Here is a 23,661-nt window from a genome sequence, read left to right on the forward strand (position 1 = left end):
TGTGGGGTCCTGTGAGTCTCCTCTGTACAATACTGGGAATACAGAGGACGGGGACATCTCTCTGGGGTATCTCTGTTACTGGGCCCATCTGTAGGAGACACACAGTGACTGAGTACAGTGTATATACGTGATTATCAGATGATGTGTGTATATAGGGGCCCCCATACCTGCTCTCCCCTGTACAATATATGACAGTCTCCTCTTACCCAGTGATGTGAGGGGCCGGTGATTCTCCATCATCACGTCCTTGTACAGACCCCTGTGTTCCTCTATATACTCCCCCCTCCTGCATGGAGACATAGACAGTGACATCCTGACACCTTATAGGAACCAGACACACACAGTGATACAGTCATCACCCAGACACGTCCCCTGGTGTTACTGTATAATGTCCCATTCCCAGCAGTCACCTTTCCAGTCATCACCCAGACACGTCCCCCGGGGTTACTGTATAATGTCCCATTCCCGGCAGCCACCTCTCCAGTCATCACCCAGACACGTCCCCCGGTGTTACTGTATAATGTCCCATTCCCGGCAGCCACCTCTCCAGTCATCACCCAGACACATCCCCTGGTGTTACTGTATAATGTCCCATTCCCAGCAGCCACCTCTCCAGTCATCACCCAGACACGTCCCCTGGTGTTACTGTATAATGTCCCATTCCCAGCAGTCACCTCTCCAGTAATCACCCAGACACATTCCTGGTGTTACTGTATAATGTCCCATTCCCGGCAGTCACCTCTCCAGTCACCACCCAGACACGTCCCCTGGTGTTACTGTATAATGTCCCATTCCCAGCAGTAAACTCTCCAGTCATCACCCAGACACATCCCCTGGTGTTACTGTATAATGTACCATTTCCAGCAGTCACCTCTCCAGTCATCACCCAGACACATTACCTGGTGTTAATGTATAATGTCCCATTCCAAGCAGCCACCTCTACATTCATCACCCAGACACATCCCCTGGTGTTACTGTATAATGCCCCATTCCCAGCAGTCACCTCTCCATTCATCACCCCGACACATCCCCTGGTGTTACTGTATAATGTCCCATTCCCAGCAGTCACCTCTCCAGTCATCACCCAGACACATCCCCCGGTGTTACTGTATAATGGCCCATTCCCAGCAGTCACCTCTCCAGTCATCACCCAGACACATCCCCCGGTGTTACTATATAACGCCCCATTCCCAGCAGTCACCTCTCCAGTCATCACCCAGACACGTCCCCTGGTGTTACTGTATAATGCCCCATTCCCAGCAGTCACCTCTCCAGTCATCACCCAGACACATTCCCTGGTGTTACTGTATAATGCCCCATTCTCGCCAGTCACCTTTCCAGTCATCACCCAGACACATCCCCTGGTGTTAATGTATAATGTCCCATTCCAAGCAGCCACCTCTCCAGTCATCATCCAGACACATCCCCCGGTGTTACTGTATAATGTCCCATTCCCAGCAGTCACCTCTCCAGTCATCACCCAGACACATCCCCTGGTGTTACTGTATAATGTCCCATTCCAAGCAGCCACCTCTCCAGTCATCACCCAGACACATCCCCCGGTGTTACTATATAACGCCCCATTCCCAGCAGTCACTTCTCTAGTCATCACCCAGACACATCCCCTGGTGGTACTGTATAATGTACCATTCCCAGCAGTCACCTCTCCAGTCATCACCCAGACACAGTCCCTGGTGTTAATGTATAATGTCCCATTCCAAGCAGCCACCTCTCCAGTCATCACCCAGACACATCCCCCGGTGTTACTGTATAATGGCCCATTCCCAGCAGTCACCTCTCCAGTCATCACCCAGACACATCCCCTGGTGTTACTATATAACGCCCCATTCCCAGCAGTCACCTCTCCAGTCATCACCCAGACACATCCCCTGGTGTTACTGTATAATGTCCCATTCCCAGCAGTCACCTCTCCAGTCATCACCCAGACACATCCCCCGGTGTTACTGTATAATGGCCCATTCCCAGCAGTCACCTCTCCAGTCATCACCCAGACACATCCCCTGGTGTTACTGTATAATGTCCCATTCCCAGCAGTCACCTCTCCAGTCATCACCCAGACACATTCCCTAGTGTTACTATATAACGCCCCATTCCCAGCAGTCACCTCTCCAGTCATCACCCAGACACATCCCCTGGTGTTACTGTATAATGCCCCATTCCCAGCAGTCACCTCTCCAGTCATCACCCAGACACATTCCCTAGTGTTACTATATAACGCCCCATTCCCAGCAGTCACCTCTCCAGTCATCACCCAGACATGTCCCCTGGTGTTACTGTATAATGCCCCATTCCCAGCAGTCACCTCTCCAGTAATCACCCAGACACATTCCCCGGTGTTACTGTATAATGTCCCATTCCCAGCAGTCACCTCTCCAGTCATCACCCAGACACATCCCTGATGTTACTGTATAATTTCCCATTCCCAGCAGTCACCTCTCCAGTCATCACCTGGACACGTCTCCTTGTGTTACTGTATAATGCCCCATTCACAGCAGTCACCTCTCCAGTCATCACCCAGACACATCCCCTGGTGTTACTGTATAATGCCCTATTCCCAGCAGTCACCTCTCCAGTCATCACCCAGACACATCCCCTGGTGTTACTGTATAATGTCCCATTCCCAGCAGTCACCTCTCCAGTCATTACTCGGACACATCCCCTGGTGTTACTGTATAATGTCCCATTCCCAGCAGTCACCTCTCCAGTCATCACCCAGACACATCCCCTGGTGTTACTGTATAATGTCCCATTCCCAGCAGTCACCTCTCCAGTCATCACCCAGACACGTCCCCTGGTGTTATTGTATAATACCCCATTCCCAGCAGTCACCTCTCCAGTCAGCAGCTGAATGATCTTGTTGGTGATTTCCAGGATCTTCTGGTCATTGTGTCTCTCATGCATCCGCGAGTAAGGTGGAGGCACTGTGATGGGGCTCTGAGTCCTGCTCAGTCCTCCTGACACAAGTGGACAGCTGCTGGGTGTCTTACACTCACTGGATGTCTTCACTACTGTGTAATCCTGTGTAATGAGGGAAACATCAAATACCAATGTATATACTCCCAGATCCCCCTCACCTCCCCAGTCATGTCCCAGTATTATTACTATAGATATAAGTGACATCACTGTTACACTCCCAGACCCCCTCACCTCCACAGTCATGTCCTTGTATTATTTCTAAATATATACGTGACATCACTGTGCCGCTCTCAGATCCCCTCAGCTCCCCAGTCATGTCCCTGTGTTATTACTATAGATATAAGTGGTCACTGTTACACTCCCAGACCCCCTCACCTCCCCAGTCATGTCCCAGTATTATTACTATAGATATAAGTGATGTCACTGTGACGCTCCCAGATCCCCTTACTTCTCCAGTCATGTCCCGGTATTACTATAGATAAGTGATGTCACTGTGACGCTCCCAGATCCCCTTACCTCTCCAGTCATGTCCCTGTATTATTACTATAGATATATGTGACGTTACTATCACACTCCGAGATCCCCTCACTTCCTCAGTCATTTCCCTGTATAATTCAAAAAAAGGGAAAATTACCTGAAGGTAACTGTCTCCAGGCGCTGATTGGGTAGGTTCAACGCAGCAGCTAAACCAAAGAGATGGTATCTGTCTCTCTCTATCTATCTATTTTGTCTGTTGCAATGTGTAAAAAGGGGACGCTGTCTGCTATAATGTGTAAAAAGGGGACGCTGTCTGCTGTAATGTGTAAAAAGAGGGACGCTGTCTGCCGTAATGTGTAAAAAGGGCTCTACCTGGTGTAGTGGCGCTAATGTGCAGCGTAATTTGAATAATGGAGACTACTGTGCACCGTACTATGAATTGGTATTATTTTGTGGCCACGCCCCTTCCCCATGAAGCCACGCCCATATATATTTTTTCCCCGCACCTACTGTGCGTACTGCCCCTATCTTGTATTGGGGGGCGCCAGTGCTGTTTCTTGTAACAGTACTAAAATGCCTAGTTACGGCATTGTGAAGAGGGAGCATACAAAGTAAAGGTACAGTACTTTTTATTCCAGTTATGCAACGTAGACAAATAGAAGAAAAAACATATTGGAAATTATGTGGTAAAATCACACACAAAACTAAAAATAACAACACAAATTGCAGTTAATGTTATTTCATTTTTAGAGGGCAACACTACAAAACAACACTAACTAGAGGAGTCACCTTAAAGTGTTCTATACACACACTAACTGCATTCTATATAACAGACACATACTGTAGCTACAGGTCCCGCCTAGGCCACTCCCACTAATCACACACAGTAGAAATGTGCAGAGTATGCTACATGCAGTACTGTACACACCAGATAACAGTCAGTGCAGCTCCTGATGTGCCAGTGGCTATTCGAGGGCATTGATTTATCACTTTGTCCAACACTTATTTACAGTAATCCATTTAATTTATCAAAACAACAAGTATGATATGCCTATGGGAGGGCCACACACAATTGCAGATTAGTAGTGTGCAGCATTAATAGACCTAGAGCAGCAGGAATGGTGCACTGCAGTGCAGAGCCAAACTCCTGCGGTTCCCCTGTGCAGAGGTCCCAGCCAGCAGTATCACACAGAGACTGCTGCATGCTGTGCACAGGGGTGTGCTGCCAGTGCCGATGAGCCTTGTCCTCTGCACCAGTGTAGGGCGGCAGGCAGGCTCCGGTTACCCATGAGAGAAGGGTAGATCAGCTGTGTGATAACAGTGCAGATCATACTCACTGTATACAGTATAGAGTATATAGAGCTGAGGCACAGAAAAGGGATGTTACAGGACCTTACCTAGCCAGAGCACTGGAGGATTAGGAGCATGAAGGCAGCGGCAGTGCCGAGTGCTCTGTCGGAAGTGAGCTGTCTGAACTTCCAGGTCAGGTCCTGGATAGGTCAGCTGATCATCATTGAGGCAGATGTAGTAGCTGTCTCCCGTGGTCTGTTTTCTCTGTGAGATTATTGGCCACGGCAGAGCCCCGCCCCCCTGCACTAGGCAGTCCTTACTATCACAGGGAAGGCTGATGCTGCCTCACGCCTCTCTGTGTCTTCATGGAGCACCGCAACACACGTGAGTCTAGATCAGGGGTGTCAAACTCAAATTCATCGGGGGCCGCATCAGCAGTTTGGTCCCCATCAAAGGGCCGGTTGTATCTGTAGGTCTATCCAAAATTTACCGCTCCACCTGCCTTATATGTGCCCAGCCATCTGCCCCCTTTTAAAGTGCCCAGCCATGTGCCCCCTTTTATAGTGCTCAGCCATGTGCCCCCTTTTATAGTGCACAGGTCCCCATTTTACACATTGCGGCAGGCACAGGTCCCCATTTTACACATTGCGGCAGGCACAGGTCCCCATTTTACACATAGCGGCAGGCACAGGTCCCCATTTTACACATAGCGGCAGGTACAGGTCCCCATTTTACACATTGTGGCAGGCACAGGTCCCCATTTTACACATAGCGGCAGGCACAGGTCCCCATTTTACACATTGTGGCAGGCACAGGTCCCCATTTTACACATTGTGGCAGGCACAGGTCCCCATTTTACACATTGTGGCAGGCACAGGTCCCCATTTTACACATTGTGGCAGGCACAGGTCCCCATTTTACACATAGCGGCAGGTACAGGTCCCCATTTTACACATTGTGGCAGGCACAGGTCCCCATTTTACACATTGTGGCAGGCACAGGTCCCCATTTTACACATTGTGGCAGGCACAGGTCCCCATTTTACACATTGTGGCAGGCACAGGTCCCCATTTTACACATTGTGGCAGGCACAGGTCCCCATTTTACACATTGTGGCAGGCACAGGTCCCCATTTTACACATTGTGGCAGGTACTGGTCCCCATTTTACACATTGTGGCAGGTACTGGTCCCCATTTTACACATTGTGGCAGGCACAGGTCCCCATTTTACACATTGCGGCAGGCACAGGTCCCCATTTTACACATTGCGGCAGGTGGTGGAAGGAGGGAGAGAGAGAGAAAGAGAGGAAGGGAGAGGGGCTGACTTACATTTGAAGCGGTTCTCGCCGCTCTTCAGCCGCCTCTCCCTCCTCGTCTGCGCGGCTCCATTCTCCCTCCTCCGACGGGGTTTCGTTGAATGACGCGTTTGCGCCGTGACGTCACAACGCAATCGCGTCATTCCGCGAAACCCCGCCCCCCCCGAGCTGGGCACTCGGAAGAAGGGGGTTTCATGGCGGCGGCACCGCGGGCCATCAGACGAGGTCTGGCGGGCCGGATTTGGCCCGCGGGCCTTGTCTTTGACACCCCTGGTCTAGATTATAAAAATTATTTGACGAATACAAAGATTATACTTACAAGTTAGAAATATTTACTTTGTACTGTCCAGATGATTTTTATAATAAAAACTCTGTATCTGTTGTATGACAGAAGAGGCACTGCCTCCCCTGACAGCACGTCCCTGGAACTTGGATGTGCAGAACACCTTTCAAGAACATCTGGACTTCAAGGAGAGAAGCCAATTGTTTCTGAAAGAAAATAGACAAGGCCCAAATCTGGACTCTTATGGAGCCTAGGCGTAGGCCCACATCCACTCCCAATTGCAGAAAAAGCAGGAAATGTCCCAGATGAAATTCCCCCGTAGAATATTGTCTGCTCTCCTCCAGAAACGTTGGTAATGTTTACACGTTAACCCCTTTCTAGCTTGGATCATAGTCGGAATGACCTTGTCAGGAATCCCTCTCCTGGCTAGAATCAGCCGTTCAACTTCCATGCCGTTAAATGTAGCCGTGGTAAGTCTTGGTAGACGAACGGGCCCTGTTGTAGAAGATCCTCGCGAAGAGGTAAAGGCCACGGATCTTCGAGGAGCATCTCGAGAAGATCCACATACCAGGCCCTTCATGGACAGTCAGGAGCAATGAGGATTGCTTGAACCTTTTCCCTTTTTATTCTGTTTAGAATGGTTGGGATCAGAGGAAGTGGAGGAAACACGTACACTAGATGGTAGACCCACGGAGTTCCCAGAGCATCTACCGCCACTGCTTGTGGATCTCTCGACCTGGAACAATTCCGCTTGAGTTTATTGTTGAGTCGAGTTATCGGTGAATATCCCCACCGACGTGTCAACCACTGGAACAACTCCAGGCGAAGGCCCCATTCCCCTGGGTCCATATCGTATCTGTTGGAAGTCTGTTTCCCAGTTGTCCACTCCCAGGATAAAGACCGCCGACAACACCATTGCATGTTTTTCCGCCCAGAGGAGAATTATTGACACCTCTGCCCTGTTGGTTTATGTACGTCAATGCCGTCACATTGTCCGACTGGACCTGAATAGCCTGATTCTGAAAAAGAAATGCAGCTTGCTGAAGGGCGTTGTATATATCCCTGAGTTCCAGGATGTTTATTGGAAGGATGACTTCCTGACTTGACCACCTTCCCTGAAACTGTACCTCCTGGGTGACTGCACCCCAACCTTTGAGGCTTGCTTTTGTGGTTAGCAGTATCCAATTCTGAATCCCAAACCTGTGGCTCTCGACAAGGTGAGCGGTCTGTAGCCACCACAGGAGGGAGATCCTGGCTTTTGGGGACAGAAGAATCCCCTGGTGCATGTGAAGATGTGATCCGAACCATTTGTCCAACAGATCCAGCTGGAAGGGTCTCACATGAAACCTCCCATACTGAATTGCTTCGTAAGAAGCCACCATTTTCCCCAGAAGGCATATGCAGAGATGCACTGAGATTCAAGTCAGCTTCAAGACAGCCCGAACCATCGACTGGATTACAATTGCCTTTTCCAAGGGGAGGAATACTTTCTGAGATTCTGTGTCCAGTATCATTCTAGGAACTGAAGCCTCTGCATTGGTTCTAGGTGAGATTTTGGAAAATTCAGAAACCACCCATGAGCCAGAAGTAGTCTGGTCGAGAGGGCAATGCTCTCCAACAGTTGTTCCCTGGACACTGCCTTTATCAGAAGATCGTCCAGGTACGGAATTATGTTCCCTCCTTGTTTGCGGAGTAGTAACATCATCTATGCAATCACTTTGGTGAACACCCTTGGTGCCGTGGAGAGAACTGATAGTGACAGTCCTGCAGTGCAAATCGAAGATAACGTCTGGTGAATCGACCAGATCGGAATATGAAAGTACGCATCCTTGATATCCAGAGCCACTAGGAATTCCCCCTCCTCCAGACCTGAGATCACCGATCTCAGAGACTCCATCTTGAATTTGAGCACCCATAAGAATGGGTTCAATGACTTGAGATTCAGAATCAGTGTTACTGAACTGTCCGGCTTCGGAACTACAAACAAGCTGGAATAGTAACCCTTGTTTTGTAGATGAGGTAGAACTGGAACAATGACTTGGGTCTGTAACAGTTTTTGAATGGCGTCCTGTAAGGTTATTCTTGCACCTTGTGAATCTGGTAAGCCTGATTTGAAGAATCTGTGAAGTGGGAGCTCCTGGAACTCCAGTCTGTAGCCCTGGGATAAGGTCTAAGACCCAGGGATCCTGGCACTATCTTGTCCTGATGTGGCTGAAGAATTTTAGCCGGGCTCCCACCAGACAGACTTCAAGGCATTAGGAGGAGCATAGAGGGAGGAGCCAGCGCACACTATCATTTTCTTAAAGTGCCCAAGGGCTCCTAGTGAACCCGTCTATACCCCATGGTACTAATGTGGATCCCACTATCCTCTAGGACGTAAGAGAAATCAGTTCCGCTATTACGTCTGTGAAGACCCTCGGAGCTGTCGAGAGGTCAAAGGGCGGTGCCTGGATCCGACACTGAGAGTTCTTTGGGGCAAACCGTAGGAGTACCTGATGTGTAGGTCAGATTGGGAAGTAGAGCTATGTGTTCTTAAAATCAAATGACACCAAGAACTCAGACTCTTCCAAGGCCGCGATTACCACCGTTAGTGAATCCTCTTGAATCCGTAGACTATTAGGTATGGATTCAGGGAATTCAGTTGCAGGATGTGACTGACCGAGTTGTCCGTCATTAGGGACCACCAATAAATTTGAGCAGAACAGTTCCTTTGATGTGTTGGAACTGGAACAATGACTTCTGCTTCCAGGAGCCTGTGAATAGCCGCTTGCAGAGTTACCTGTTTTTTTAGGGAAGCTGCCAACCTGTGTGGAAAATGCTGAGAGGAGGAGTATCGAGCTCTAGTTTGTAACCCCCCCAGATCAGGTCCCTGACCGAGGCGTCTCGGCAGGTGCCTTCCCAGATGTGACTGAAAATTCTGGGACACGCTCCCACCTTGGGATCCCTGAGAATAGGGGAGGGAGTCCTGCTGCAGGTTCTGATGGGTAGTAGTGGCTCCCCGACATCTATGACCTCTGGCACCTCTGCGTTTGAGGCTCCCCTGGCTCTACCTCTAAACCCTGTAAGCTGAAAAGGACCAGTGTATGTGCTCTTGGAGGTGGGACTGCAGAAGGGAGATAAGCAGACTTACCTACCGTGACCTGTGATAGCCACTTATTCAATTTTGATCCAAACAGGGCATCTCCTGCGTATGGAAAGCCTGCTCCACCTCTCTGACTCTGCATCCGCTGTCCATTGATAGTCACAAAATCCTATGCGCCGAAAATGCTTTCGAGGATCACCTGGAGTGAGCAGTCCTACATCCCTGGAAGCCTCAGAGATAGACTGCTGATTTTTATGTATAAGGATTTCTTTAAGGAAGAGAGTTCCTGGGATCAAAAGTACGATCGGCTTTGATAACTGGGTAACCGAAGGATCCACTGTTGATTTTTCCGTAGTTCCCTACTGTCAAAAGGAAAAGGAAAAGAAAGTAGAATTGTCCTAGGGATTTAAACTTCTTATCCGACTTTGAACTGTGGCTATCTAGTTCCAGTGATACCAGAAAGGTCACACAGGGACTCTCTTGTCTACCAAATAGGAAGGCTGCTGCAGCTCACCTTTCTTCTTGGGTAATTGTGAGACTCCCATCACAGTCTCTAGTAGAGATTCAAGCCCTTGTGGGAAGATTCAGTCTGTTTTCTCCTCAGCTTCCACAAATGTGCCTCTCTCTAGAGGTGGCATATCACCACGATTTTAGTACTGCAGGGAGTGACCGTTCTTTTGTTACCCTGTCCATGACTAAAAACTAAAACTCTTTGCCGCATTCTGCTCTCAGATAGGTTCAGGGGTGTGTAATGGGGTGTGTAATGTGTGTGAATGAAGGATTTCCCTATCTCTCCTGGCAGCTGCCAATTCTGAGGATAGGTCAGCCATAAATCCTGTTAAAGCCGACACCCAAATCGGTATGGTCTCCTGAGTTGTGATGGCTGGCTGTGAAGCAGACTGCTGCCGACACTGCTCAGTCTGATGATATATCTGCATTGGCTGGCTGTGTAGCAGACTGCTGCCAACACTGCTCAATTTGATGATATATCTGCAGTGACTGTGAAGCAGACTGCTGCCAACACTGCTCAATTTGATGATATATCTGCAGTGACTGTGAAGCAGACTGCTGCCGACACTGCTCAGACTGATGATATATCTGCAGTGGCTGGCTGTGAAACCGACTGCTGCCGACACTGCTCAGTCTGATGATATATCTGCAGTGACTGTGAAGCAGACTGCTGCCAACACTGCTCAGTCGGTTGATATATCTGCAGTGGCTGACTGTGAAGCAGATTGCTGCCGACACTGCTCAGTCGGTTGATATATCTGCAGTGGCTGATTGTGAAGCAGATTGCTGACAACACTGCTCAGTCTGGATTCCACAGGGAATAACATTGGGGTGCAGGTAAAAGAGATGACAACAGTTAGTAGCCACAGACACCACATTCTCACGACAGGAGAAAGTACCAGCAGCTAATGCCATACAAACCCAAAGAAGCTAAGTGCGTCAGGGTGGGTGCCTTGTGGAATCCAGTGTACCTCGCAGGAAGAGATTAAACAAAGGTAAGTTCTTACTATAAACCTCCTATTCTGCAGCGGGGTACACTGAATACCACAGGGAATAACATCGGGGATGTCCTAAAGCAGTTCCTCGTGGGAGGGGATGCACTGTAGTGGGCACAAGAACCCGGCGTCCAAAGGAAGCATCCTGGGAGGCAGAATATAAAAGGCATAGAACCTAATGAACATGTTCACTGAGGACCACGTAGGCGCTTTGCACAATTGTTCAAGGGACGTGCCACGGCGGGCCGTCCAAGAAGGTCCAACAGACCGAGTAGAATGGGCCTTGATAGTAGAAGGAGCTGGAAGTCCAATCTGTAAATAAGCTTGTGCAATCACCATACTAATCAATCTGGCCAAGGTCTGCTTATTCGCAGTCCAGCCATGTTTGTGAAAACCAAAAAGAACAAAGAGAGAATCAGACTCCTAAGGTAGCGGTTCTCTTCACATAGATACGGAGAACCCATACCACATCCAAAGACCGCTTTTTGGAGGACAAATCAGGAGAGATAAAGGCCGGAACCACAATATCTTGGTTAAGGTGGAAAGATGACACCACCTTAGGTAGATAACCAGGGCGAGTTCTTAGAACCGCACGGTCACTGTGAAAAATCAGGAAGGGAGACCTACAGGATAAGGCACCCAAGTCTGAAACCCATCTAGCAGAGGCAATAGCCAGCAAAAACAAGACCTTAAGTGTAAGCCATTTAAGGTCCACAGGCTCAAGAGGTTCAAACGGAGACTCTTGTAGGGCATCCAGAACAACCAACAAATCCCAAGGAACCACAGGAGGAACATAGGGAGGTTAAATCCGTAAAACACCCTGAGTGAAGGTATGAACGTCAGGCACAGTCGCAATTTTTTCCCTGAAACCACACCGACAAGGGTGAGACATGAACCTTGAGGGAGGCCAGACAAAGGCCTGATTCCAGGCCCTGTTGCAGAAATGCCAAAAGGTTGGCAGTACTGAACTTGTATGCATCAAAATTCTTAGCCGCGCACAGGGTGAAGAATTCCAGACTCTATAATAAATCCAAGCCGAAGCCGGTTTACGGGCTTTCAACATCATTTGAATGACCGCCTCAGAAAAACCTTTGGCCCTCAGAACTGAAGCTTCAAGAGCCACGCCGTCAAAGCCAGTCGGGCCAAATCCTGGTAGAGACAGGGGCCCTGAATGAGGTGGTCTGGGCGTTGCGGAAGCAAAAGAGGGTGCTCAATCGAGAGACCCTGTAGGTCTAAGAACCAATGCCGTCTGGGCCACGCTGGAGCGATCAGAAGTAGTATTCCTCCTTCTTGCTTGAACTTCCTTATCACCCTGGGCAGAAGTGACACCGGAGGGAACACGTACGGCAGCCGAAAGTTCCATGGAATTGCCAGTGCATCCATGAACGCTGCTTGAAGATCCCTTGTTCTTGCACCGAAGACCGGAACCTTGTGATTGTGTCGAGACACCATCAGGTCTACATATGGTAGGCCCCACTTGTACACTAGGAGTTGAAATACTTCTGACTGAAGGGCTCCACTCTCCGGTGTGTACATCCTGACGACTGAGGACCTCCGCTTCCCAGTTGAGGACCCAGGAATGAACACTGCCAATATGGCTGGCAGATGGTGTTCCACCCATTGAAGAATCTTTGACACTTCCATCATTGCCATGTGGCTTCGCATACTGCCTTGATGATTTATGTACACCACTGTGGTGGCATTGTCCGACCTTACTTGAACAGGCCTGTTCTGTAACAGAGGCAGGGCCAGTATCAAAGCATCTCTAGAATATTTATTGGAAGAAGAGAGTGTTGCTATAACACCGCGCCCCAACCCCGCAGACTGGCATTCACCTTTAGAAGGACCCAGTCGGAGATCCAAAAGGGATGACCCCTGCTCAATTGTTGGTCCTGTAGCCACCAGCTCAGTGGCAGATAAAGTTCCGGAATCAAGGAGATCGTGTTAGATCTGATCCAGTGAGGCAGGCCATCCCACTTGACCAGGATTAGCTTCTGCAGAGGATGAGAGTGAAATTGAGCGTACTCTACCATGTCGAAAGCCAACTCCATGAGGCCAAGTACTTGCATCGCCGAGTGTACCGACACTCACGGACAAGAAAGGAAGTATCTTATCTTGTCCTGAAGCTGCAGGACCTTCTCTTGGGACAAGAACAACCGTTGGTTGTGTGTGTCCAACAATGCCCCCAGGTGCACCATGCTCTGAGCAGGCACCAGGGAGGATTTCTTCCAGTTGATGAGCCACCCATGTTCTTGTAGGAATTGGACCGTCAGTTCCAGATGATGGAGGAGAACCTCTGGGGAGTTTGCCAGGATCAACAAGTCGTCCAGATACGGCAGGATCCCGATACCCTGACGGCGGAGCAGAGCCGTCATAACCGCCATGACCATGGTGAAGATTCGCGGAGCCGTGGTCAGTCCAGAAGGTAAGGCCTGGAATTGATAATGTAGGTTGCCAATAGAAAACCGCAGGTATTGCTGATGTGACATGGCAATAGGTATATGTAGGTAAGCATCCTGGTATGTCCAGGGATACTATATAGTCCATGGGCTCCAAGTCCAGAACAATAGAGCGAAGAGTTTCCATACGGAACTTGGATACCTACACAAATTTGTTCAAAGACTTGAGGTTGAGAATGGGCTGGGAGGAACCATTCTGTTTCGGAACTAGGAACAATGTTGAATAGTACCCCCTGCCTCTCTGAGCCAGAAGCACTGGCACTATCACTCCTGTGTCCAGGAGGGATTGTACCACCAAATGGAGAGTTTTTGCTTTCACCGGATCCGAAGGTATATTTGTCTAGGAAAACTGGCGAGGGTACGTTTCTTGAAAGAAATGGCGTATCCATGAGTGACGACTTCCCTTACCCAGGAGTCCTAAGTGGTCTGTAACCATACCTGGGCAAACCGTAGTAGTCGGCCTCCCACCCTGAGATCCCCCAAGGGGAGGCCCGCCCCGTCATGCAGCAGGCTTATCTGGTTTGGAAGCAGGCTGATGGGAAGCCCAGGAACGTTTAGGTTTGGGCTTAGAGGTTTTGGAAGTGCATGCCTGTTTCGGGTACGCCTGACCCTTTTCTTTACTTGGAGGTCGAAAGGAAAGAAAGATGGTACTTTTAGCCTTCGGAACCAAAGGATTAGTACGACGCAGACATGCAGTTTTAGCAGACGCTAAGTCAGCAACAATCTTGTTCAGATCTTCCCCAAAAAGGATGTCTCCTTTAAAAGGGATCACCTCCAAGGTATTTTTAGAGTCCAGATCCACAGACCAGGACCACAACCACAGAACCCTGCGTGCCATAATGGACATAGTAGACGCTTTGGCCGCCAGGACACCGGCATCAGAGGCCACCTCCTGAATATAATAAGAGGCTGTGATAATATATGAAAGACACTGTCTGGCAATATCAGAAAATTAGAAGGTAGCTCCACTTCAACTTCTTGAATCCAGGCTTTAATAGCCTTCGCAGCCCAAGAAGCCGCTACAGTAGGTCTATGCACAGCACCCGCAAGAGTGCAAATAGACTTTAAGCAAACCTCCATGCACTTATCCGTCGGTTCCTTCAGAGAGGTGACAGAAGTGACAGGCAGAATAGATAACACCACCAGACGCGCCACTTGTGAATCCACCGGCGGCGGTGTTTCCCAATTTTTACTTAACTCTGCAGCTGTCACGATCCGGGTTATTAGCCCCCATTATTTACCTGCTAAGTGCCTTCTGAGACTGGCCCGGCGTACCAGGCCCGGATTCCACCTGTCTGCGGGCAGCGCGCTGCATATCTGTTTCTCAAGGTGCTCCTCGGGTGATCGCAGCAGCTCTGACATGGCAACATTACACAAAACATCCATCTGTTTAAAGTATGGCGTCTCCTGCCCTCTGCGGCCTCCGACGCCATTACTGCCGATTCTCACACATTAAATACAAACAGACTTTCCCTCCAGTTTCAAACATGGGCGCAGCCATGTTTGTTTTGCATCACATGTTGTTTTCAGCCTATCCACTGCAGTCTGGGCTCTGTGTAAATATCCAGCCAATCCCTGCTCACCAGCTGGTATAAATATCCTGCTCCAGGGCTGGATAAGGGTCAGTGCTTTGGTTGTCAATCCTGCATACATGCCTGTCCTGTTTGGTGAATTCTCAGGTTGACTTTCCAGGGATTCCAGCTCCTGTGATTCAGCTTCTCCAAGAGACCGGCACCAATCACCATCCTGCGGTGCAGCCTGACTCCTGCAGTGTTCCAGCTCTGCTTCCCGGCTATCTACTGCGATCCTCACATCGGCTTCCAGCGTTGGTTCTATTCTGCGTCCAGCTTCCAGCGGTATCCTGGTATCATTATTGCTTCCATTATCTACAGCATCGCTCACTAGCTTCTGTGGTAGAGTGTCACTGGCTTCCAGCTTCCAGCGGGTCACTCACATCACCCTCAGCTTCCAGCAGTGATTGGTGTTACCATCTGCCTACAGCGATGCTTCACGTCATCTCCAGCGGTATTCATATATCACTCTGCATATTATCCCACACAACATCGAACCACAATATCCATCGATGCTCACCATCGAACTGTTGCTCCAGTGGTGAGTTCAGCACATCTTTCCTCACACCTGGTCCGTCTGGTAGTCTCTGGCAATCCTATCTACATCTCTTCAGCCTCAGTGTATCAGCGCCTATCCCAGTCTCCTGTCTACCACCTACTGGGCGGTACTTGCTGGTTCCTCATTACAGCGGTTAGCTGTGGCCACAGACTTTCTAACTCCGGATTTTGGCAAGGACTTTACCATCTTGTTCTGCATAGCCACAGTCACAAATACCAGCTGCATTCCCAGGAATGTTGAAGATATCTCATTGCCAAGAGTTATACTGTGTGTACAATAAACCGACTGTTATATTTTACTACGTTGTTGTGGTCACGCCTTTGGGTTCTAACATCATGTATGTCTAGGAACCAAATCTCACCTCCATGGTTCACTTACACGCCAGCCCCTACATCTGAGGGTTCCCTCAGTCAGCCTCAGCCCTCAGTTGTGACAGCAGCGAGGGGATAATGAGTATTTTCTTAGACAGGGAGAATTTCTTTCCTGGAGACTCCCAGGATTCCTGACGTATGTCAACTAAATGGTCAGAATGGGGCAAAATTAATTTAGTGACCTTCTGACGTTTGAACTTATCAGGTTTCTTAGACGTATGCGGAGGTTCAGATTCATCATCAATCTGAAGAATCAGTCTGATAGCCTCCAAGAGGTCAGGAACATCCACCTGTGTAATAGATTCCCCATAAGAAACATCTGCATCAGTGTCTGAGGGGTCAGTGTATACGGATGAAGTATCCGAAACATGCGTGGATTGTGTGGAAGTAATGGCCCGCTTAGATGACCCTTTGGTCCTAGGAGGGTGAGGGTTAGATTTATATTTAACCAAAGACTGATTTAATTGCTGTAACTGAGTTGACAGAGTATCTGCCCAAGGCGGACTGACTGCAGGGACAATATGTGGCTGCAATAGCACAGGAGGTCCCATAGGGGGCTTAAGTCTCGTTACTAGCGTAATCAGTAATTGGAAAAAGCAGCCCAAGGTGGGTCTTCGTGTGCCCCCAGTGCTGCAGGCTGACTGGGGGTATAGAACCCACAATACCTGAACCCTCAGCTGCAACGTTTTCCTCCGAGCAATCCGTGGCATCAGCTTAAGGACATCCCACCTACCACTAACTTTGTCGTTGGTGCCAACGTACACCAAGACCGCCGGGTCATTCCCGGCCCCTCCCAACAATCTTTCTACCCGGTCTGCAATGTGCCGTACCCGAGCACCCAGGAGACAGACTGTACGAGGATCCCGGTCCCGGTAGCAGATTGCCCTATCATGTGAAACACTATATAGGACCCTGACGCACGTAGCCCCCCTCAGGGTACAGAATATAGTGATAGCAATGTGTGTGAGATACACAGAATAGGAACCACACAGCAGCTATAGGCACACACAGTCACATGTACAATGCAGGAATTATTACAAACAATAATAAAACTGCACTGGACTAGCAATACTAAGTAAAGCTATGTATGTATACAGTACAGGTTGAGTATCCCATATCCACATATTCCGAAATACTGAATTTTTTTAAATGAGTGTGAGATAGTGAAACCTTTGTTTTCTGATAGATCAATGTACACAAACTTTGTTTAATACACAAAGTGATTAAAAATATTGTATTAAACGACCTTCAGGCTGTGTGTATAAGGTGTATATGAAACATACATGCATTCTGTGCTTAGACTTAGCTCCCATCGCAAAGATATCTCACTATGGTATGCAATTATTCCAAAATACGGGAAAATCCATATCCAAAATACCTCTGGTCCCAAGCAGTTTAGATAAGGGATACTCAACCTGTATAACAATGCACAGTAACCACTGGGTGTATATCACAGGATACTTGTATTAAATATCCCTGAATGTATGCACTGTCTAAACGACATGTAGAATACTTAAGTGTCCTGTAAATGGACAGCGCTGATGAGACAGGCGGCTTTACAGAAGAGACATCGCCCAGCAGTCCCAGAATCAGCGCAGCTCTGTGTAATGGCGCCCAAACGCTGACAGGGAGTGAGGGAGAGAGAGATGCAGCTCCGGGGCGGGAACATTTACTCTAAATGGCGCCTGGGGATGGGGGAGGGGCTACAGGTCAGAGCATTATCCCCTTGCTGGACTTCACCACCGGGTACTGCGGGGCCTATACTAAACGGATTTAGTAAATCTGACCTGTGCCCCTTGCCCTGGTGGATATAGTGGGGTCCCTGCATGGCCACAGTGTCCACGCCAGCAGGGCGGACTGTCTACGGAGACTGCGTTGGATCGTGATTTCGGTGGGTCCAGCCTCGGGGACCCTCTTACCTCCTCCTGATGATGCTGCCATGCGATCCAGGAGAGCAACGGCGGAATGTGTGCCTGATGGGACCGGAGCACCTCCGCTGTAAGTACCCGGTAACCAGGGCACAGGAGTGTACAGCGCTGCTGGGGGAGGTGAGGGAGCCGCAGCACGGAAGGTCAGCATGACATATAGCACCGAGTGCCTGTGCTGCGGCCCTTGAAGTCTTCTTTCTTCTTAGAAAGCTCTTTTCAGGGCTGCCTAGCGCAGCCCCCCCTGTTACCTGCCTGCACTGCAGGCACCAACTTACACACTGCGCTCCAGTGCCTGGAGGCGGGGTTATAGAGGAGGCGGCGCTATGCATCCTGGGAACAGTCAAAGCTTTAGCCTGTTGGTGCCTCACATCAAGATCCAACTCTACACCCCAATGTTATTCCCTGTGGAATACCAGTGTACCCCGCTGCAGAAAGGGAAGATCTTTAATAGCCTCGCTCATAAAATTTGCAGCATCCTGTATATGTTGGAGCAGAGTAATGACCAGAGAGTCTAAACTCAATAACCATATCAGACCACTTGACTACCGCCCTGGAAATCCACCCACAAATTATTGGGGGGTGTTATGCTGCGCCTGCTGCTATATAAATTGCCTTGAGCATGGTCTCAATGTTATGGTCAGCCGGCTCTTTCAGGTATATAGCCCCTGGATACCGACGTATCGACTGATGGGGAGTGGGGGGGGGGGGGTCCCATACCTTCCTGTCCTCAGCTGGGAGGCGAAACGTAGTTAAAAACCTCTGAGGAATTTTACATTTCTTAGTGAAACCACTAGAGGGGGCCGAGAAGCCTTCTTGGTATCTGTCTCTCTCTTTTAGCTACCGAAAAAATCTCGCCGTGTGTACACACCATTAGCCCCATGAAGCAGGTGGTCTGTCTGCCAACCAGAGCTACCTGAAAATAATAAAATACAATAAAAATAAAGGAAACTCTCTGGAGCTCCAGAGAAATGCATCCGGTTCCTTGGGCACATTTTTCTACACTGAATCTGGTGGAAGGGGCAAAGAGGGGAGGGGCCAGCACACACATACACACTAAAAGTTTTTAAGTGCCAGGCTAGAGTGCACAGGTTCTCAAACTCGGTCCTCAGGACCCCACACAGTGCATGTTTCCTCACAGAATCACAAGTGACATAATTAACTCCACCAGTGGACCTTTTAAAAGGTGTCAGTGATTAATTAATACACCTGTGCACCTGCTGGGTTACCTGCAAAACATGCACTGCGTGGGGTCCTGAGGACCGAGTTTGAGAACCACTGCTATAGTGGAACCGATCTATACCCCATGGTACTAAAGTAATAGACCCCAGTATCCACTAGGACGCAAGAGAAAAGCTTTTCAGGGCTGCCCAGTGCTGCCCTCCTGTTCGGTGACCTGCTACTGCAGGCATCAACTCGAAACTGAGATGATCCCCCTGTATACTATGACAGCACAGGATGCTACCCCCTGTATATAATGACAACACAGGCCGCTCCCCCTGTAAATTATGACAGCACAGGTCGCTCCCCCTGTATATTATAACAAAACAGTCCACTCCCCCTGTATATTATGACAGCACAGGATCCTACCCTTGTATACTATGACAGCACAGGATGCTACCCCTGTATATTATGACAACACAGGCCGCTCTACCTGTATATTATGACAACACAGGCTGCTCCTCCTGTATATTATGACAGCACAGGTCGCTCCCCCTGTATATTATAACAAAACAGTCCACTCCCCCTGTATACTGTGACAGCACAGGATGCTACCCCTGTATATTATACTGTATATTATGACACACAGGCCACTCCCCCCTGTATATTATAACACTGGCCACTCCCTCTGTATATTATGACAACACAGGCCACTCTACCTGTATATAATGACAACACAGGTCGCTCCCCCTGTATATTATAACAAAACAGTCCGCTCCCCCTGTATATTATAACAAAACAGTCCGCTCCCCCTGTATACTGTGACAGCACAGGATGCTACCCATGTATATTATGACAACATAGGTCACTCCTCTTGTATACTATGACAACACAGGCCACCCCCATATATTATGACAGCACAGGCCACTCCCCCTGCATACTATGACAGCCCAGGATGCTATCCCTGTATACTATGACAGCCCAGGATGCTACCCCTGTATACTATGACAGCCCAGGATGCTATCCCTGTATACTATGACAGCCCAGGATGCTACCCCTGTATATTATGACAGCACAGGATGACAACACAGGCTGCTCCTCCTGTATATTATGACAGCACAGGATGCTACCCCTGTATATTATGACAACTCAGACCACTCCTCTTGTATACTATGACAACACAGGCCACCCCCCATATATAATGACAACACAGGCTGCTCCTCCTGTATACTATGACAGCACAGGAAGCTACCCCTGTATATTATGACAACTCAGACCACTCCTCTTGTATACTATGACAACACAGGCCACCCCCCATATATAATGACAACACAGGCTGCTCCTCCTGCATACTATGACAGCACAGGATGCTACCCCGGTATATTATGACAACACAGGTCGCTCCCCCTGTATATTATGACAGCACAGGATGCTACCCCCTGTATACTATGACAACACAGGCCGCTCCCCCTGTATATTATGACAACACGCCACTCCTCCTGTATATTATGACAACACAGGTCGCTCCCCCTGTATATTATGACAGCACAGGATGCTACCCCTGTATATTATGACAACACGCCACTCCTCCTGTATCTTATGATGGCACAGGATGCTACCCCTGTATATTATGACAACTCAGACCACTCCTCCTGTATACTATGACAACACAGGTTGCTCCCCCTGCATACTATGACAGCACAGGAATCTACCACTGTATATTATGACAACATAGGCCACTCCCCCTGAATACTATGATGGCGCAGGATGCTACCCATGTATATTATGACAACACAGGCCACTCCTCCTGTATATTATGACAGCACAGGATGCTGCCCCTGTATATTATGACAACACAGGCCGCTCCCCCTGTATACTATGACAACACAGGACGCTACCCCTGTATATTATGACAACACAGGCCACTCCTCCTGTATACTATGATGGCGCAGGATGCTACCCATGTATATTATGACAACACAGGCCACTCCTCCTGTATATTATGACAGCACAGGATGCTGCCCCTGTATATTATGACAACACAGGCTGCTCCCCCTGTATACTATGACAACACAGGACGCTACCCCTGTATATTATAACACAGGCCACTCCTCCTGTATACTATGACAGCACAGGATGCTACCCCTGTATACTATGACAACACAGGACGCTCCCCCTGTATACTATGACAACACAGGCCACCCCCCATATATAATGACAACACAGGTCGCTCCCCCTGTATATTATGACAGCACAGGATGCTACCCATGTATATTATGACAACACGCCACTCCTCCTGTATATTATAATGGCACAGGATGCTCCCCCAGTATACTATGACAACACAGGATGCTACCCCTTTATATTATGACAACACAGGCCACCCCCCAATTATTATGACAACACAGGTTGCTCCCCCTGCATACTATGACAGCACAGGAATCTACCACTGTATATTATGACAACACAGGCCGCTCCCCCAGTATACTATGACAACACAGGCCACCCCCCAATTATTATGAAAACACAGGCCGCTCCCCCTGTATACAATGACAGTACAGGAATCTACCACTGTATATTATGGCAACATAGGCCACTCCCCCGTATATTATGACAACACCTGCCGCTCCTCCTGTATACTATGATGACGCAGGATGCTACCCATGTATATTATGACAACACAGGCCACTCCTCCTGTATACTATGACAGCACAGGATGCTACCCCTGTATACTATGACAACACAGACCAACCCCCATATATTTGAACAACACAGGCCGCTCCCCCTGTATACTATGACAGCACAGGATGCTACCCCTGTATGCTATGACAACACAGGATGCTCCCCCTGTATACTATGACAACACAGGCCACTCCCCCTGTATAATATGATAGCACAGGAAGCTACCCCTGTATATTATGACAACACACGCCACTCCTCCTGTATATTATGATGGCACAGGATGCTACCCCTGTATATTATGACAACACAGGCCGCTACCCCTGTATACTATGACAACACAGGCCACGCCCCAATTATTATGACATCACAGGCCGCTCCCCCTGTATACTATGAAAGCACAGGATGCTACCCCTGTATACTATGACAACGCAGGCCACTCCCCCGTATATTATGACATCACATGCCGCTCTTCCTGTATACTATGATGGCGCAGGATGCTACCCATGTATATTATGACAACACAGGCCAATCCTCCTGTATATTATGACAGCACAGGATGCTGCCCCTGTATATTATGACAACACATACCAACCCCCATATATTTGGACAACACAGGACGCTCCCCCTGTATAGTATAATGCCACAGGACAGAACAGTAAAGGTGGGGTCTGCGCCACCTGTATTACAGTAACGGCGGACTCTGCGCCACCTGTATTACAGTAATGGCGGGGTCTGCGCCACCTGTATTACGGTAACGGCGGGGTCTGCGCCACCTGTATTACGGTAACAGCGGAGTCTGCACCTCCTGTATTACGGTAACGGCGGGGTCTGTGCCACCTGTATTACGGTAACGGCGGGGTCTGTGCCACCTGTATTACGGTAGCGGCGGGGTCTGCGCCACCTGTATTACGGTAACACCGGGGTCTGTGCTACCTGTATTACGGTAACAGCGGGGTCTGCACCACCTGTATTACGGTAACGACGGGGTCTGCGCCACCTGTATTACGGTAATGGCGGGGTCTGCACCACCTGTATTACGGTAACTGCGGGGTCTGCGCCACCTGTATTACGGTAACGGCGGGGTCTGCGCCACCTGTATTACAGTAATAGGACACTAGAGTGTCAGCCACCTGTACAGGGATAATGCAGCACCAGAGGCTGCTCCAGCTGCACTATAACAAGGCACCAGAGGCTGCTCCCCCTGTAGTACAGAACCTGACACCAGAGCTGCTCAGCCTATAGAATAATAATAATAATATCATTACCTGCTGCCAGACACAGCAATGGCTGCTCTCTGCTCCTGCTGCCTTGTGGGAATGATAGAAGGAAGGCGGAGCTCAGACCAGGGGAAAATGGCCGCCGCTCCTGACGTCACTACACGGCCAGGGAACCTATTGCTGCTGCCGGACAGGTCTACAAGAAAATGGCCGCCGGCCTCCTGCACTGAGGACATGTAAGGTAATAGCCATAACAGAGGGCGGGGCTGTGGCCGGGCTGTAGGAGGGGAGGGTCCAGTCACCAGGAAGCGCCTGTGCCAATCACACCCTTCTTCCGGCCTGTGCGTTCCACCTTACTTCCGGACAGTGCGTTCCACATACAGGAAATTAGTTTTCATGGACTGCTGCAGCCTCCTAGTGTCCGTGGAGATCATGTAATGGTAGATGCTAGAATCAAGTGGGCTAAGGGACCTTTTCCATTTGGGGGAGGAGTTACGACACAAGGGGGAGGAGCTACGCCAGCGGGATAGTTCCTCTACTGTCCACGCCACCAACTATTACCAACCATCAGGTAATGGCGTCTTACTATACAGGGGGAGCAGCCTGTGTTGTCCTGTTGTTATTATTATACAGGGGGAGCAGCCTGTGGTGTCCTGTTATTATTACTATACAGGGGGAGCAGCCTGTGGTGTCCTGTTATTATTATACAGGGGGAGCGGCCTGTGGTGTCCTGTTATTATTATTATTATTATAAAGGAGGAGCAGCCTGTGGTGTCCTGTTATTATTATACAGTGGGAGCAGCTTGTGGTGTCCTGTTATTATTAT

The 23,661-nt window shown here is 49.2% G+C and overlaps 1 protein-coding gene and 1 long non-coding RNA gene across 2 annotated transcripts in view; both read right to left on the minus strand.

The window, feature by feature from the left end:
- On the minus strand, positions 1 to 22,930 carry LOC134983276 (uncharacterized). Its single transcript, XR_010191618.1, has 4 exons — positions 22,884 to 22,930; positions 2,851 to 3,039; positions 207 to 286; positions 1 to 88 (listed from the first exon to the last, which is right to left on the minus strand). It is a non-coding gene; the product is annotated as an uncharacterized LOC134983276 (long non-coding RNA).
- Positions 1 to 23,661, minus strand: part of LOC134983274 (oocyte zinc finger protein XlCOF6-like) — a 78,758-nt gene that overhangs the window by 4,350 nt on the left and 50,747 nt on the right. The window lies entirely within an intron of this gene.

This window comes from Pseudophryne corroboree, assembly GCF_028390025.1.
Source record: "Pseudophryne corroboree isolate aPseCor3 chromosome 3 unlocalized genomic scaffold, aPseCor3.hap2 SUPER_3_unloc_11, whole genome shotgun sequence".
Taxonomy (NCBI): domain Eukaryota; kingdom Metazoa; phylum Chordata; class Amphibia; order Anura; family Myobatrachidae; genus Pseudophryne; species Pseudophryne corroboree.